This window comes from Heteronotia binoei, chromosome 20 (genome assembly GCF_032191835.1).
Source record: "Heteronotia binoei isolate CCM8104 ecotype False Entrance Well chromosome 20, APGP_CSIRO_Hbin_v1, whole genome shotgun sequence".
Classification (NCBI taxonomy): Eukaryota; Metazoa; Chordata; class Lepidosauria; order Squamata; family Gekkonidae; genus Heteronotia; species Heteronotia binoei.
Window position 1 is genome coordinate 27,901,145 of NC_083242.1, and position 16,459 is coordinate 27,917,603.

At 47.7% G+C, this 16,459-nt stretch overlaps 1 long non-coding RNA gene across 1 annotated transcript; it reads right to left on the bottom strand.

The window, feature by feature from the left end:
- Positions 1-772: 772 nt before the first annotated feature.
- Positions 773-15,225, bottom strand: LOC132588211 (uncharacterized). The gene is made up of 3 exons (XR_009556499.1): positions 14,966-15,225; positions 10,812-10,953; positions 773-1,138 (listed from the first exon to the last, which is right to left on the bottom strand). It is a non-coding gene; the product is annotated as an uncharacterized LOC132588211 (long non-coding RNA).
- Between the last annotated feature and the right edge of the window lie 1,234 nt (positions 15,226-16,459).

Genomic DNA, 16,459 nt, shown 5'->3' on the forward strand with positions numbered 1-16,459 from the left:
TTTCGTCTTACCAAATTCCACACCGCCAGTTTCCTAATTATCCCCCTTGCGGATTGGCAACCCTATTCATGCAAGAGCATAAAGCCAGCAGACTTGGCCTTGGGGCCAAGTACACATGGAGAAATGAAACCAGGGTTGCCATCTTCCAGGTAAAACCTGGAGATCTTCCAGAGTTACAGCTTGGTTTGCCTGGTCCACCCTGGCATCTGGCAGAGGATGGGGGAATAGGGTTATCAGACTCCTAGAGATTTGGGGGTGGAGCCTCCAGAGAAGAAGAAGACTGCAGATTTATACTCCGCCCTTCTTCCCGAATCAGAGACTCAGAGTGGCTTACAATCTCCTATATCTTCTCCCCCCACAGCAGACACCCTGTGAGGTGGGTGGGGCTGAGAGAACTCTCACAGAAGCTGCCCTTTCAAGGGCAACTCTTGCAAAAGCCATGGTTAACCCAAGGCCATTCCAGCAGCTACAAGTGGAGGAGTGGGGAATCAAACCCGGTTCTCCAGGATAAGAGTCCACGCACTTAACCACTACCCCAAACTGGACATTTTTCTCCAGGGGAGCTGATCTCTGTAATCTGGAGGTGAGCTGTAATTTTGGGGGATATTTCCCCTATCTCCATTTTCTCCTCACGATAACACTGGGAAGGTAGGTTAGACTGGGAGCATGAGACTGGGTCCCAAGGTCACCCAGCAAGTTTCCATGGCAGAGAGGGATTTGAACCCAGGTCACCCCAAAGCCTAGTCCAACACTTCAACTGGTACACCAAACGGGTTCTCAATTTATAATTTATAATAGTATACTGAATGGCACAGCATAATAAGTAGGAACATAATACACAGTGTCCCTGGACCCCCTGTTGGAATGAGAACTCCGATGTGTTTATTTCAATTAATGCGGGGGGGGGGGGCGGCAATAGAATGACGTGGTTTTGACCTTGCTGAACTCTATGGGCTGATGCATGGGATGTGTCAACAGAGGCATAACTTACACATCGCAAGATTTCATAGTCTCACTATACACTGCGTTGGTCAGGCCCCACCTGGAGTCTGGTGTGCAGTTCTGGAGGCCTCACTTCAAGAAGGATGTGGACAGAATGGAGCAGGTGCAGCGGAGAGCGACAGGGATGACCAGGGACCTAGAAGAAGAAGAAGAAGATATTGGATTTATACCCTGCCCTCCACTCCGAATCTCAGAGTGGCTCACAATTTCCTTTCCCTTCCTCCCCCACAACAGACACCCTGTGAGGCGGGTGGGGCTGAGAGGGCTCTCACAGCAGCTGCCCTTTCAAGGACAGAGTCTCAGAGCAGCCTACAATCTCCTTTACTTTCCTCCCCCACAACAGACACACTGTGAGGTGGGTGGGGCTGGAGGGAGCTCTCACAGCAGCTGCCCTTTCAAGGACAACCTCTACCAGAGCTATGGCTGACCCAAGGCCATGCTAGCAGGTGCAAGTGGAGAAGTGAGGAATCAAACCCTGTTTCTCCCAGATAACAGTCCGCACACTTCCCCACTACACCAAACTAGACCAAGCCCTACGAGGAAAGGCTGAGGGACTTGGGAGCGTTCAGCCTGGAGAAGAGGAGGCTGAGGGGGGACACAATTGCTCTCTTGAAGTATCTGAAGTGCTGTCACTTAAAGGAGGGCAGGGAGTTGTCCCTGTTTGGCAGCAGAGGAGAGGAGGACTCCCCATAGGCTGGCCCTGCACTGAGCAGGGGATTGGACTAGATGGCCTGGATGGTCCCTTCCACAACGCTGTGATTCTATGACCTCTATATATTGAGCTGAAAGTCCATACAGTGTCCATCCAGCACGTATACATCTGTGTTCTCTCTCTGTGCGTGTCTGCAATCTGGGCCATGCAAAATTCAAAAATTCCTGGGTTCTGCCATGCAACAATGTCTGCTTGAAACGAATGATCTCTCTTCCCCATCCCGCCCCCGCTTTATCCAGGGAGCTTTTACGAGCATTAAATGACAGAAAGGTTCTAAAATTCTCAGACACTACCCAGCTAATGACTGTTATTGCTATGCATTATTCAACAGGAAGTATACAATTAGCACCTTATGCTCAACTTGGTGTTCGCATTAGCATGGGGTTATCATAAAATATAATTATGCGGAATCCGTAAATACGTCTTTCCTATCCTTAGCATGTGCTTGACTCTGTGTGTGTGTGTGTTTTGCTCATTTCCTTGCTTAGGGAGTGAGGAATGAACAAGGACACCACTGTTTTGTCAGAACGAGTGGCGAAAGAGAAACCACTCATCAGGAAAATCTCCCAAGCCACAAATAAATTAATGTGCGGAGACAGAGAACACCCTGGGGGTTGGTCTCCTCTCCCGACATACACTGCTTTAATAGCTGTTGCCTCTCCACAGGAAATCCAGTTGTATATCACTTTAACCATCGTGGCTTCCCTGAAAGAATCCTGGGAGTTGTAGTTTGGGGAGTGAGCTCCAAATTCTTGATTAGAGAACATGAATGCATGAATTTGCTTTATACTCAATCAGACCATCAGTCCACCAAAGGCAGTCTTGTCGACTCCGACTGGCAGCGGCTATCCAAGATCTCAGGCAGAGAAGTCTTTCACACTACCTCCTACCTGATCCCTTTTAGCTAGAGATGCCTGGGATTGAACCTGGGACCTTCTGCATGCAGTGCAGATGCTCTACCACTAAGCCATGGTTCCAGGATAGGGTTGCCAGCTCTGACTCAGGAAATATCCTGGAGACTTTGGATGTGGAGCCAGGAGCAAGGTTGTGACAAGCACGATTAACCTATGAAGGGAGCTCTGGCCATCACATTTAAAGGGACCATGTTCCTTTTCATTTTAACAATTTATTAATAACATATGGTTACAATATTTAATTGTCTCTTTTTCTATACTAACCCATATGATATTTCAAACCCCCCCCTCCCACCAATATTTGACTTCCATGAAGTTATAAATTTAAATTCAATTATAAGGTACCACTAGCCAATCAAAGTTCAATACTTTTCTTTTCTCATTAATACTAAAAAATTGTCCAATGTCTTTTTACATTCCACTCTTTCTCCATATAGCCTTTAAATTTCTTCCACTCCTTTTTGAATATATCTAAATCATAGTCTCTTAAAGTTTTAGTTAATTTGTCCATCTCACTCCATGATAAAACTTTCACAATCCAATCCCATTTCTCTGGTATTTTTCCCGGGACCATGTTCCTTTTAAATATCTTTCTTCCATTGGAAATAATGGAAGATGGGGGCACCTTATTTTGAGGCTCATAGAATTGAGACCAGGAACTCTCCTGGTCTAATATTTTTTAAAAATGGGGGAGGGAGGTTTAAGGAGAGACACCAGATGCTATGCTGAAAATTTGGTGCCTCTGCTTCAAAAATCCCCCCGCCCCGACCCTCAGATACTCACAGACTGATTTTTCATTATACCGTATGGGGACCAGTCCCATCCCCCCCCCCCCCCCGTGCTTTCTGATAGTGGAGACAGCGCCTCCAAACCAGGGGATCTCCTGTCCCCAACTGGGGATTGGCAATCTCTATCCCAGGAACTTTTGCCATAGAACCCAGAGTTGACATTAATGGCTGGTCTTATTATCTCTTCAACCCAGTAGATGGACTACTCATCTGATTTAGCAGAAGTCTTTCTGCTGTTCTTATTGGGGAAGGCCTCAGCCTCTATGCACTATTCTTGTCCCTCCAGAGGAACTGATTGGCCAGTGCATGAGCCAAGATGCTGGACTGGATGGACCACTGGTCTGATCCAACAGGGCTATTTTAGGGTTGCCAAGTCCAATTCAAGAAATATCTGGGGACTTTGGGGTAGAGCCAGGAGACTTTGGGGGTGGAACCATAAGCAAAGTTGTGACAAGCACAATTGAACTCCAAAGGAAGTTCTGGCCATCACATTTAAGGGGACCACATACCTTTTTAATGCCTTCCATACATTAGAAATAATGAAGGATAGGGGCACCTTCTTTTGGGGCTCATAGAATTGGACCCCCTTGTCCAATCTTTTTGAAACTTGGAGAGCATTTTGAGGAGACTCATCAGATGCTATGTTGAAAATTAGGTACCTCTACCACAAAAAATCACCCCTCCAGAGCCCCAGATTAATTCTCCATTATACCTTATGGTCCAGCAGACATTTCCCTCCCTCCCCCCCACCCTCCGTTTCTGATGACCCTGAAGCTCCAAAGGGCCTCCAAACCGGGGCTCCCCTGCCCCCACCTGGGGATTGGCACCTCTACTCACGAGTTGTTGAACTTCCAAGTTTTTCACAGTAACACAGGGCAACCAAAGGTTCAAGTTCACCTTCACACTATGCAAACGACCTCTGCAAGGATCGTGCAACCAACGGAGGGTCTGGGCTCCTTTCACAGCCATGTTGTTCTGCCTCCTCCCCCACCCCCGCTCCCCTTTGGCCTTAAAAACACAGACACACCATCCCAAGAGGAAGGCTTTCCAAGTACAGACTGAAGCCTTTGGAGGGGGAAAGGCACACGATGGCTGTGGGGGCGGGGCTTCCCCCATTGGCCAGCTGACTGGGGGCGGGAAGGAGCCTGGGAAAGCGGGAGGACCCCCGCTGGGACCTGGGGATTGGCAAGTCTAATTCTGGTGTGCTTCTCAGGGAAAGGCCTCTATGTCTTCTTGTTGATCCTCCAGAGGAACTGGCCGGCCACTGTGTGAGACAGGAGGCTGGACTAGATGGACCCGCAAAGGTCTAATCCAACAGGGTTCTTCTGATGTTCTCATCAGGGAAAGGCCTCCGCCTCTATTCCCTGTTGCTGTCCCTCCAGAGGAACTGGTTGGCCCCTGTGTGAGACAGGAGGCTGGACTAGGTGGACCTCTGGTCTGATCCAGCAGGGTTCTTCTTATCAGGGGAAGTGCCCTGTTGTTTCCCCTCCAGAAGAATTGGTTGGCCACTGTGTGAGACAGAATTCTGTACTAAATGGGCCACCGATCTGATTCAGCAGGGCTCTTGTGATGCTCTCAGGGGAAGGCCTCAGTCTCTGTGCCCTGTTGTTGGCTGTCCAGAGGAACTGGTTGGCCACTGTGTGAGATAGGATGCTGGACTAGATGGACACCTGGTCTGATCCAATAAGGCTTTTCTGATCTTCTCATCTGGGGAAGGCCTCAGCCTCTAAGCCCTGTTGTTGGCCCTCCAGAGGAACTGGCTGGCCACTGTGTGAGACAGGATGCTGAGCTAGATGGACCCTCCGTGGTCTGATCCAGCAGGGCACTTCTGATATTCTTGTGAAGGCCTCAGCCTCTATGCCCTGTTGTTGGTCCTCCAGAGGAACTGGTTGGCCCCTGTGTGAAACAGGAGGCTGGACTAGATGGACCACTGGTCTCATCCAGCAGGGCTCTTCTGATGTTCTTATGAAGGCCTCAGCCTCTATACCCTGTGATTGACTCTCCAGAGGTACTTGCTGGCTACTGTGTGAGACAGGATGCCAGACTAGGTGAACCCCTAGACTAATCTAGCAGGGCTCTTCTGATGTTCTTATCAGGGGAAGGCTTTGGCCTCTTTGCCCTGTTGTTGGCTCTCCAGCGGACTGGTTGGCCACTGTGTGAGAAAGGATGCTGGACTAGATAGACCCTCACTGGTCTGATCCAGCAGGGCTCTTCTGATGCTCTTCTCAGGGGAAGGCCTCGGCCTCTATGCCCTGTTGCTGTCTCTCCAGAGGAACTGGTTGGCCCCTGTGTGAGACAGGAGGCTGGACTAGATGGACCCCTGGTCAGATCCAATACAGTTTTTCTGATCTTCTCATCTGGGGAAGGCCTCAGCCTCTAAGCCCTGTTGTTGGCCCTCCTGAGGAATTGGCTGGCCACTGTGTGAGACAGGATGCTGAGCTAGATGGACCCTCCGTGGTCTGATCCAGCAGGGCACTTCTGATGTCCTTATCAGAGGAAGGCCTTGGTCTCTCTGCCCTGTTGTTGGCCTTTCAGAGGAACTGGTCAGCCTGTGTGTGAGACAGGAGGCTAAGTAGATGAGCCATCATTCTAATCCAGCAGGGCTCTTCTCATGTTCCTTTCTTTCATACCACTGGACTCTCATTTGCCAGCACAGGGAGGGGGTGAATTCACAAATTCAACAGTAAGCTAACATACTGTGAATGAAGCAGAGAACCAATGAAAAGGTGCTTTCACTCCGAATTATTTTGTACAGGATTCAAAAAAAAGGGGGGGGGGGATTATGGCTAGTCATTATCTTGTTCCTTGATTAGGTAATTAATTTTTTGCATTGTTTCTCGACTCCTCTGCCCATATTCTGTTCATGTCATGTCTGTTCATTTATCCAGTCTAATTGACAGCGAGGTGGTGGGGGATTTTTATAAAAAAAGAATAAGCGCGACCAATGTATTTCTTTCAGAAGGCATAATCTGCGGTAACTGAGGAGCAAGGATGTATACATTTCGTTTTATCAAACAATTCCCACTCCCTGTTCACAACAAAGCCAATGCTAAGGCCGGTTTTACATTTTTGGTCACAGAATGGCTATTTTTAAAATGAGAAACGTGTTTTGGGTATTTGGGGAGGGCACATATGCCCGCTGGATGGCTAGCAAGCACTGCCAGAGTTATTCAAGCTTTGTTTGGGGCAGAATCTTAAAATAGGACATTTCCGCTTGACTCTAAAAATGTCCACAAGGCGACCTTTCAGTCGCTTTTGTTCTGGGCACACCGTGTTGATTGGGCTCACACGGTTTTTTCGTTCTTTTAGCCCATAGAAGAGCTCCTAACTTAAAGGATCAACTAGTGAGAGCTTGTAGGTTATCTAGGATTAAGACAGAAAATACTACCAAAGGTTTTTATCGCTGTCGTGGATGTGCTGTCTGTGGCTAACGCTTTAGAAAGTAAGGAGTTTTCTCATCCAGTAGGAGGCATTATTTCTTTTAACTTCTTTGGAAATTGTTCAACAAGAAATATGTGCTATGTTGTAGCATGCCCATGCAAATTACTGTATTTTGGGTACTCCATTAGACTAATAAAGGTGCGAATTATGGAACACAAATTGCGCATTCGTCATTTAGTCAAAGATGCCCCATCAGTCAGGCATTGTAGTACATGATGTATATGATGTAGTACATGATGCAGAAGATTTAAGATTCAGCATCCTGTACAAATATCAATCTAGTCCCTATTCTAGGCAAGTTCTTCAAAAGATCTTATTGCAACAAGAGGCCAAATTGATATATAGATACCAGTCATTGGAACCCAGGGGTCTGAACCAAGATTTCGACTTGTCTTGGTTTTTTTTTATAATTTCTATATTGTGTAGCCAAATGGGAGTCATGCATTATTAGGATTGTATTTGTTAAACCAATAAATTGAATAACAATGATTTTTATTGTATAAACTCCTTGTATAAGAGCCAGTTTGGTGCAGTGGTTAAGTGAGCGGACTCTTATCTGGGAGAACCGGGTTCAATTCCCCACTCCTCCAGTTGCACCCGTTGGAATGGCCTTGGGTCAGCCATAGCCCTGGCAGAGGTTGTCCTTGAAAGGGCAGCTGCTGTGAGAGCCCTCTCAGCCCCACCCTCCTTACAGGGTGTCTGTTGTGGAGGAGGAAGGGAAAGGAGATTGTGAGCCGCTCTGAGACTCTTCGGAGAGGAGGGTGGGATATAAATCCAGTATCATCATCATCAAATGTTAATAAAATGAATTGTAACTGTATTGTAATACATTTATTAAAAAATACCGTAGGTAATGTGTCTTTAAATTGCAGTCAGCACCGTGAAACAGGTGTGCACCATTACTAGGCTTATTTATCCAGGGCTCGTGAAAGGGAAATGGAACGCAATGAAATGCTGAAAGATGGAGAAAGAACAATAGCGTTCTAGTAATGAAATAAATTAGAGAAAGCCTGGGTAAGTTTGCAATTTTGTAAAAATTGAACTTGTTAAGAGTAAAACCTCGAGAAAGGTTTAGAGAGGCTTGGCCTGAGCTTTACAATTACAATCTAACATTTGTTCATATAAAACAGTGTATAGTAAAGAAATAAGGCACCATCAGACGACTGCATTCAAAATTAATAAGACAGTCCCAGAGGAAGGATTATAAGGATCCGAAACGAGAACGGACTGGTTTTGCATCGTCGGACTGTATTGTTTGGGGAGGGACGGTGGCTCAGTGGTAGAGCATCTGCTTGGGAAGCAGAAGGTCCCAGGTTCAATCCCTGGCATCTCCAAAAAAGGGTCCAGGCAAGTAGGTGTGAAAATCCTCCGCTTGAGACCCTGGAGAGCTGCTGCCAGTCTGAGAAGACAATACTGACTTTGATGGACCAAAGGTCTGATTCAGTATAAGGCAGCTTCATATGTCCATATGTCCAACCTGATATTTTATGGACAGTAGTGAAGTTGTGTGCTTTGGATGGTATTGGTTACTGAAATTTACATTGTAATACTATGTTGTGAATGGAAAGTATTGTAATTATATTTTGATATTGTTTTGTAACACAGAGAGTATCTTTTCTGTCATTTTCCACCTGGGGATTGGCAATCCTGATGCACAGTGGAGGGGAAGGGGGGCGAGAATCATGTTCCTCTCTTAGCCCAGCAACCCAACTCTGCCCAATACTGAAACGTTTCTGTTGCAAAACTCAGTTTGTAGGGATTCCGAGAACATTACCCAGAAGTGATTTCACATTCTCTACTAGGAAGTGATGTCACATCCACTGAGGCTTTCTAGGAATTCCCCCTGTCTTTTCCATAGAGACGGGGGAAATTCCTAAAGCTGCACAGACAATGTGACATCACATCACCGGAAACTCCATCCTCTCCATGCGCAGCCACCCACCCCCCAAAAAAATCTCCTGACATTCACCAGAGCAGAGCAGGCAACTCCACAGTTTATATGAGGAGGGAGGAGGAGGGCTAATAAGGATGTACACCTGGAGGGGAAATTGGGGGGCTGGATTAGAATTTTGGGAAGGGCATAAATACCAGGATATAGACAAGCTGGAACTGGTCCAGAAGAGGGTGACAAAGATGGTGAGGGGTCTGGAGACCAAGTTCCATGAAGAAAAGTTGAAGGAGCTGGGCATGTTTAGCCTGGAGAGGAGGCGGCTGAGAGGTGATATGGTCACCATCTTCAAGTACTTGAAGGGCTGTCATCTAGAGGATGGTGTAGAATTGTTTTCTGTGGCCCCGGAAGGTAGGACCAGAACCAATGGGTTGAAATTAAATCAAAAGAGTTTCCGGCTCAACATTAGGAAGAACTTCCTGACCGTTAGAGCGATTCCTCAGTGGAACAGGCTTCCTCGGGAGGTGGTGGGCTCTCCTTCCTTGGAGGTTTTTAAACAGAGGCTAGAGGGCCATCTGACAGCAATGAAGATCCTGTGAATTTGGGGGAGGTGTTTGTGAGTTTCCTGCATTGTGCAGGGGGTTGGACTAGATGACCCTAGAGGTCCCTTCCAACTCTATGATTCTATTCTGGGTTATTGTGTCCCCTCCCCCAGTACAATTCTGATATTTAAATTCCAGTTTGGGTTTGTTCCCCCCCCCCCCCCCCCCAGAATCCATGGTTTCTCCAGGGCAAAGAATAACCAAAAACACATGAGCAAGCAGCCACTAGCCTAAAGCCTACTAGTGTGAACAGAACCAACAAGCCCAACAGAACCAATGGCAAACCAGAGAATTCCAGCAGAACCATGGCTCAGTGTGGCAAACCCAACAGGACCCATGTCAAACTAGAGAATCCAAGGCAAACCAACCTGGCAAACCAATGCTAAGACCTGGCCAGAAATCCTTGGCACATACACAGTGTAAACGTGAAGAAAAACAGTCGTGGGAGCCTTAAATTACTGGTCCAAAATATTCCCATAAATTCTTTAAGATATCTGGAGTTTTTCCACTACATTTTTACTAGCACCTCCTCCCCAAATTCCGAAATACTGCTGAGACACCCAAATATATATGTGATAAATTCATATAAGAAAGGATGCAGCTTCAGCGGATTTTTGTGAGGTAGTCTAGATCAAGGACCCTACCTCGCAGGGTGGTTGGGAGGGAAGATAAAGTGAGGGAGGGAGGAACCCACTTTACAAGGCTATTATAAAAGGAGGGAGGAGAGAGCTCTGGGTATTGAACTGCTCGAGGGAATGGCAAAAGAAAAATAGGCAGGCCAGAGAGCTACAATATGGTGCAAAAGACTTCTGAAATTCTTAAAGTATCTTACGTTCTTAGGTATGTCTTCACTGAACCTTACGCCAATACCGAACACAAGATGATATCTAGCTCTAGGTTGGGAATTTCCTGAAGCTTTTTACGGGTGGAGCTTGGAGAGGACAGTTTGGGAATGGGAGGGGCCCCAGCAGTGTTCCAATGCCGTAGAGTCTACCCTCTGAAACGGGTGGGGAGCCTTTTTTCTGCCAAGCACCATTTGGATATTTGTAACATCATTTGCGGGCCATACAAAATTATCAACTTTATTATCATTATTAATTTCATTTATTTATTACTTTAAATTTCTTTCCCGCCCTCTCCGCAAGCGGACTCAGGGCGGCTGACAACATCCATATTCACAAGTTAAAACCAATAAAACATAATTGCAATTTAAGATTTTAAAAACATTTCGTGGTGCTGTATCACTACATTATAAGCGAGTTCTTCTTTTCTGACGCTGATCACCCAGTACTCTATATGATGTTGGGTGGCAGTTCTTTCCCTGTTAGATTTCAAAGGCCTGTTGGAACAGTTCGGTCTTACAGGTAGGCTTCCCAACCCTCCCGCCCTGGCGGGGGACCCTCGAATTTTCAGCCTCCTCCCCCGCTCTTAAAAAATCTGGGGGCGGAGGGAGAGAGAACATACCTGTAGGCATCATGTTGTTTTACAGCTTGGGATCCGTTTTTAAAATGTGTCCCTTTAAGGCTGCACAGGCAACAGGAAACAGGAACGGCCCCTCCCTTTCTTTTCCTGTGCAGCTTGCTTTCGTTTTCACAGCGAGCAAATTCTGTTGGAAGAAGACCAAGTACGGTAAGTATTTTTGTGTGTGTGTGTGTGTGTGTGTGTGTGTGTGTGAGAGAGAGAGAGGGAGAGGGAGGGGACAGGGAGGGGGGATTCCCTGGTATGGAGCCCCCCCCCCCGTTTAGAAAGCATGGGGGGGAGGGAAATGTCTACTAGGCACTCTATCATTCCCTATGGAGAACGATTCCCATAGAGAATAATAGGGAATTGATCCATGGGTATTGGGGGCTCTGGGGGGGGCTATTTTTTGAGGTAGAGGCACAAGATTTTTAGTATAGCAGCTAGTGCCTCTCCCCAAAATACCCCCCAAGTTTCAAAAATATTGGACCAGAGGGTCCAATTTTATGAGCCCCAAAAGATGGTGCCCCTATCCTTAATTATTTCCTAAGGAAGAACGGCATTTAAAAAGGCGTGCTGTCCCTTTAAATGTGATGGCCAGAACTCCCTTGGAGTTCAATTATGCTTGTTACATCCTTGTTCCTGGCTCCACCCCCAATGTCTCCTGGCTCCACCCCCAAAGTCTCCTGGCTCTGCCCCCAAAGTCCCCAGATTTTTCTTTAATTGGACTTGGCAACCCTACTTACAGGTCCTGTGGAAAATGGAAAGATCCCTCAGGGCCCTTATGGCCTCCGGGAGAGCATTCCACAATTCTGGTGCTGCCACCGAATAGGCCCTAGCTCAAACACAACCTAGCCTCCTTTGGTCCAGGGATGGACAATAGATTTTTTTGTCCCGGAACGCAGTGCTCTCTGGGGAACATGCGGAGAAAGGCGGTCCCGCAGATAGACAGGTCCCTGACCATAAAGGGCTTTAAAGGTCAATACCAACACCTTGAAACGGACTCGGAACACAATAGGTAGCCAGTGCAGCTCTTTCAGCACTGGCCAAATGTGCTCCCATCGGGGGAGCCCCATTAACAGCCGCGCTGCAGCGTTCTGCACTAGCTGTAGCTTCCGAGTCAGCGTCAAGGGTAGCCCCATGTAGAGAGCATTACAGTGATTAATGATTAGTGAGCATTACTTTAAAAACAGTGCTCCGCCAAGGGGGAGGGCTTTGGGGCCAGGCAAACAAAATTAATGCAAAGGATTGTTTTTCTATTTGAAGTCATGTGGGGCAAGCCTGATTTGGCACACACCCTAGGCCTTCTGCCCTAGGCAAATACATAGGTCCAGGGCTTTTCTTGTAGAAAAAGCGCAGCAGGAACTTATTAGCATATTAGACCACATCCTCTAATATTAGCATATAAGGTCACACACTCATTAGCATATTAGGCCACACCAGCTGGGATAATCAAGTGCAAACTGAACCGGTGGTAGCTGGTTCCCACCCCCCACCCCTGCCACCCTTCCCTCCCTTCATGCGGACACTGCAGCTGCTCCCAGCAGACCTTTAAAGGCATTCATATACCCCAGCAGCAGTCCTTCACAATGCCCACCCCTCAGGCCCTCGAGGGCCAGACCAAGTGATCTCGAGGGCTGCAAACGGCCCTCGGGCCTAATGTTCCCCACCCCTGCTCTAAAGCAACCATTTTCTCTGAGGGAACTGAATGCTGGAGTAGCGATTTCCAGAGATCCCCAGCCACCTCCTGGGGGTTAGCAACCCTATTCTCTTTTTCCTTTTCCTCCTCCATGAATGGCTCACACTAATGTCCATTGTGCTGAACCCCCGCATTGGGGAAGCATCTCCCCAGGTGTTTGGTATTCTGCACAGGGCACGCCAATTATTTTCTCACCAGGAAAGCAGCCGCAGAACTCATTAGAATTATGCCCGTCTCCATGGAGACCCGGCCTTCTCTATAGAAACTCACTCACAGAAGGAGAGGCGAGAGGGAAGAGCAAAAGATTATCCCCCCCACACACACACACACACACACACTTGGTTTTTCGTTCCACTTCTGTCACACTCTGAGTGAGGCAGAATGGCACAGAAGAGGGGGAGCAAGTGAGGCAAAGCAAAACACTGCCCTCCCTGAAAGCATTGGGGTCCCCCAGTTACATCAAGACCATGACAACTGATCCCCAGACTACACAGGTCTGCTCTCCTGGAGAAAATCTCTGCTTTGAAGGGTGGTAGAATCCAGTGTGCCCTCTAAGCTGAGTTAGTGTGAGCTAGCTCACAGGTTTTTAGCCTACAGCTCACACATTTTTTTTTCCTTACCTCAGGAAAAATGGCCCCGGAGCAAACTAATTGAAGCAGCGGCTCACAATTTTAATGCCAGCAGCTCACGGAGTAGAATTGGTCACGAGTCTCCGCAGCTTAGAGGGAGCACTGGACTGGCATCTATGGCGTTATACCCCGCTGAGATTCCATTCCCTCATATCCCCAGGAATTTCCCAACCTTGAATTGGCAACCCTATCATTTAATGCTATGCCGGCTTCTTAAAATCAAAGCGTCCATCCCTCCCTTTTCGGAGACGTCCCTTCCTTCGAGGAGAGCAGAGCGGTGTAGGATAGATTTCATTTTTTGTTCCTCACAATGATCTCCTGAGGTGAATCAGGTTGAGAGAAAACGATGAGTCTGCGGTCAACCAGTGAGCTTAGCAGGCCGAGCAAGGATTGAACTCGGGTTGACAGACCCCTTGTCGAGCCAGGGGATCCCTCAGTCCTCGGGGTTCCAATCAGGGCCGGATCTAGGGGGGGCAGAGGGGGGTACTCGCCCCGAGCACCAACAGAGAGGGGGCCCGGCAAATTGGGTATGGAGTCCATTGTATTCTATGGGACCATAAGATAGAATGGCCCATAAGGGGGCGCCATTTTTTAATTTTGCCCCCCCCTCAAAAAACATGTAGATCCGGTCCTGGTTCCAATCCATCACCAGCCAGCTGGACAGTGGGAGAAACCCCACCCCCAAACAGGGACATTGTCATGTGACTTCCCCGATACGATGACATCACTTGGAAGGGACATCATCATGTTGCTGATGTCACACAGCGACACTCTGGGTTTTGGGCAAACTCTATGGTTTTGTAGTAAATCCTGGGTCCAGGTTCCCCTACCTCCCCGCCAGCAGCAAGGTAAACCCAGGCAACCCTAATTTGAACCCAGGCCTTCTCAGGCCATGTCTAATGCCTACACCCTACCTGCATCACAGGAAAAGGAATTCATGAATCCAGGGGTGGGATTCTAGCAGGAGCTCCTTTGCATATTAGGCCACACACCCCTGATGGAGCCAATCCTTCAAGAGTTCACAAAAAAGAACCTTGTAAGCTTTTGGAGGATTGGCTACATTAGGGGTGTGTGGCCTAATATGCAAAGGAGGAGCTCCTGCTAGAATTCCACCCCTGCATGAATCAGTGGGGTTGCCAAGTTTGGACTGGAATATTCCTGGAGATTTGGAAGATGGAGCCTTGGAAGGTCGAGATTTGTGAGGGGGTGTGGCCTCGGTGAGGTTATAATGCCATAAAATCTACTCTCCAAAACAGCCATTTTTCTCCAGGGGAACTGAGGTTTTGGGGGTGGGGGATTGGCATTTAGGGAGGGCAGGATTTGTAAAAGTGAGGGACCTAAGTGGGGTGTAATTACCAGGATTTTTGGTTAATGTAACAGAGTTTTGCCCAGTCATTGAAGTGTGATGCTGAGTGCAGTAAACAAATATCCCAAGGAGTACATTGCAAAAAAAAAAAAAAGAGAGAGAGAGTAAACTTACATTGAACATATGAAGCTGCCTTCTACTGAATCAGACCCTGGGTCCATCAAAGTCAGTATTGTCTACTCAGACTGGCAGCAGCTCTAAAGGGTCTTAAGTTGAGGATTTATCATGCCTCTTTGCCTGGACCCCTTTTAGTTGGAGATGCCAGGGATTGAACCTGGGACCTTCTGCTTACCAAGCAGACGCTCTACCACTGAGTCACTGTCCTTCTGCAACTTTTAGTCAAGTAGAGCCAGCTCGCATTCCAGTTGCAGTCAAAAGAAGAGAAAGGAACCCAGTCTAAAGAGGACAGGGTATAAACGAGTTAAAATTAAAAATAAGCTGAAATGCCATGCTTTCTTTTCCTCACCTCTCAGCAATCCTATGAGTGTTGCCAGCTCAGCAAAGCAAAACGCACCCTGATCGGCATTGGAGGAACACAGAAAGCTGCCCCGGGCCCAGCCTATCGAGGTCAGCCTTCTTGTCTGCTCTGCCTGGAAGCCACTTTCCAGAGTCTCCAGCTGAGAACTATTCCCTCTTCTGTTTAACAAGAGGTGCTGGGGATTGAAACAGCCACCTTCTGCATGCAAAGAACAGGCTTCACCCGTGAATTCATCAGGTGAAACCTTTCACAGCCATGGAATTATTGGGATATTTCAGGGGTGGCCAACGGTAGCTCTCCAGATGTTTTTTTTGCCTACAACTCCCATCAGCCCCAGCCAGCATGGCCAATGGCTGGGGCTGATGGGAGTTGTAGGCAAGAAAAAACCATCTGGAGAGCTACCGTTGGCCACACCTGGGATATTTGGTGACTTTAGCAGGGTTTTGCCTAGTGATGTAGTGCCTCCCAATGTCCAGGCGTGATGAATCGCTCGCTCCAACAGTAATGCCATCCACCCTCTAAAGCAGGGGTGGCCAAACTGTGGTTCGGGAGCTACATGTGGCTCTTTCACACATATTGTGTGGCTCTCAAACCCCCCTCCCCCCCCACCACCATCTCAGCTGGCTTGGAGATGGCATTTCTCTCTTCAAATCACTTCTCCAAACCAAGCCAGTCTGCAGGTTAGAGAATGCATTTAAAATCAAAGTTGCTTTCTTTCCATCTCTCCCTCCCTCCCTGTCTGGTGGCTCTCAAACATCTGACATTTATTCTATGTGGCTCTTATGTTAAAACAAATTTGGTCAACCCTGTTCTAAAGCATCCATTACCTCCCAGGGAACTGATCTCTGGAGATTGGTAGCAATTCTGGGTCCAGGCCCCACCTGGAGGCTAGCCTAGCAATCCTTTTACATGGGGTTTGTGTGGCTGTGTCACGAGCGTGTCTCTTTCAGGTTTCTCCTCCCTGTTTTTCCGGACCTGTTGGCAAGCACTTTCCTTCATCCTCCTTATGGAGCTCAAAATGAACTTGGCTTTGTATTCTCCGTCTTGTTTGCACGCCATGAACGAAAGCGCTGGGGCAGCTCTGAAAACAGCCTTTGCTGCTTCGTCGCAATCACCCCAGCTATCAGAAATGGGATGAGAACAAGCTGCATTTTATTCAGAGGCAAAGCTGCGACCCCTCAACTTTGGTGAGTGGTGGGCTTCTTTATTATTCTTCTGTTAAAGACTAGTGCTTGCAAACTAATTTTTCCTGTTTGTCTCCAGCATCTTTATGGTGGGAAAGCATCACATAATGATAGGATTTCAGCCCTTGGTTTAGATGAAGTTAAGGTTGCCAACTTCCAATTAGGGGCCTGGAGTTTTCCTGCAATTACAACTGGTCTCCAGATGATATAGAGTTCCCACTCCAGCCTCCCACCGGGGGGGTGGGTTTTCGCCCAGTTTGGGGGTCTCCAACCCACCATCACAGAACTGTCCAGCAGG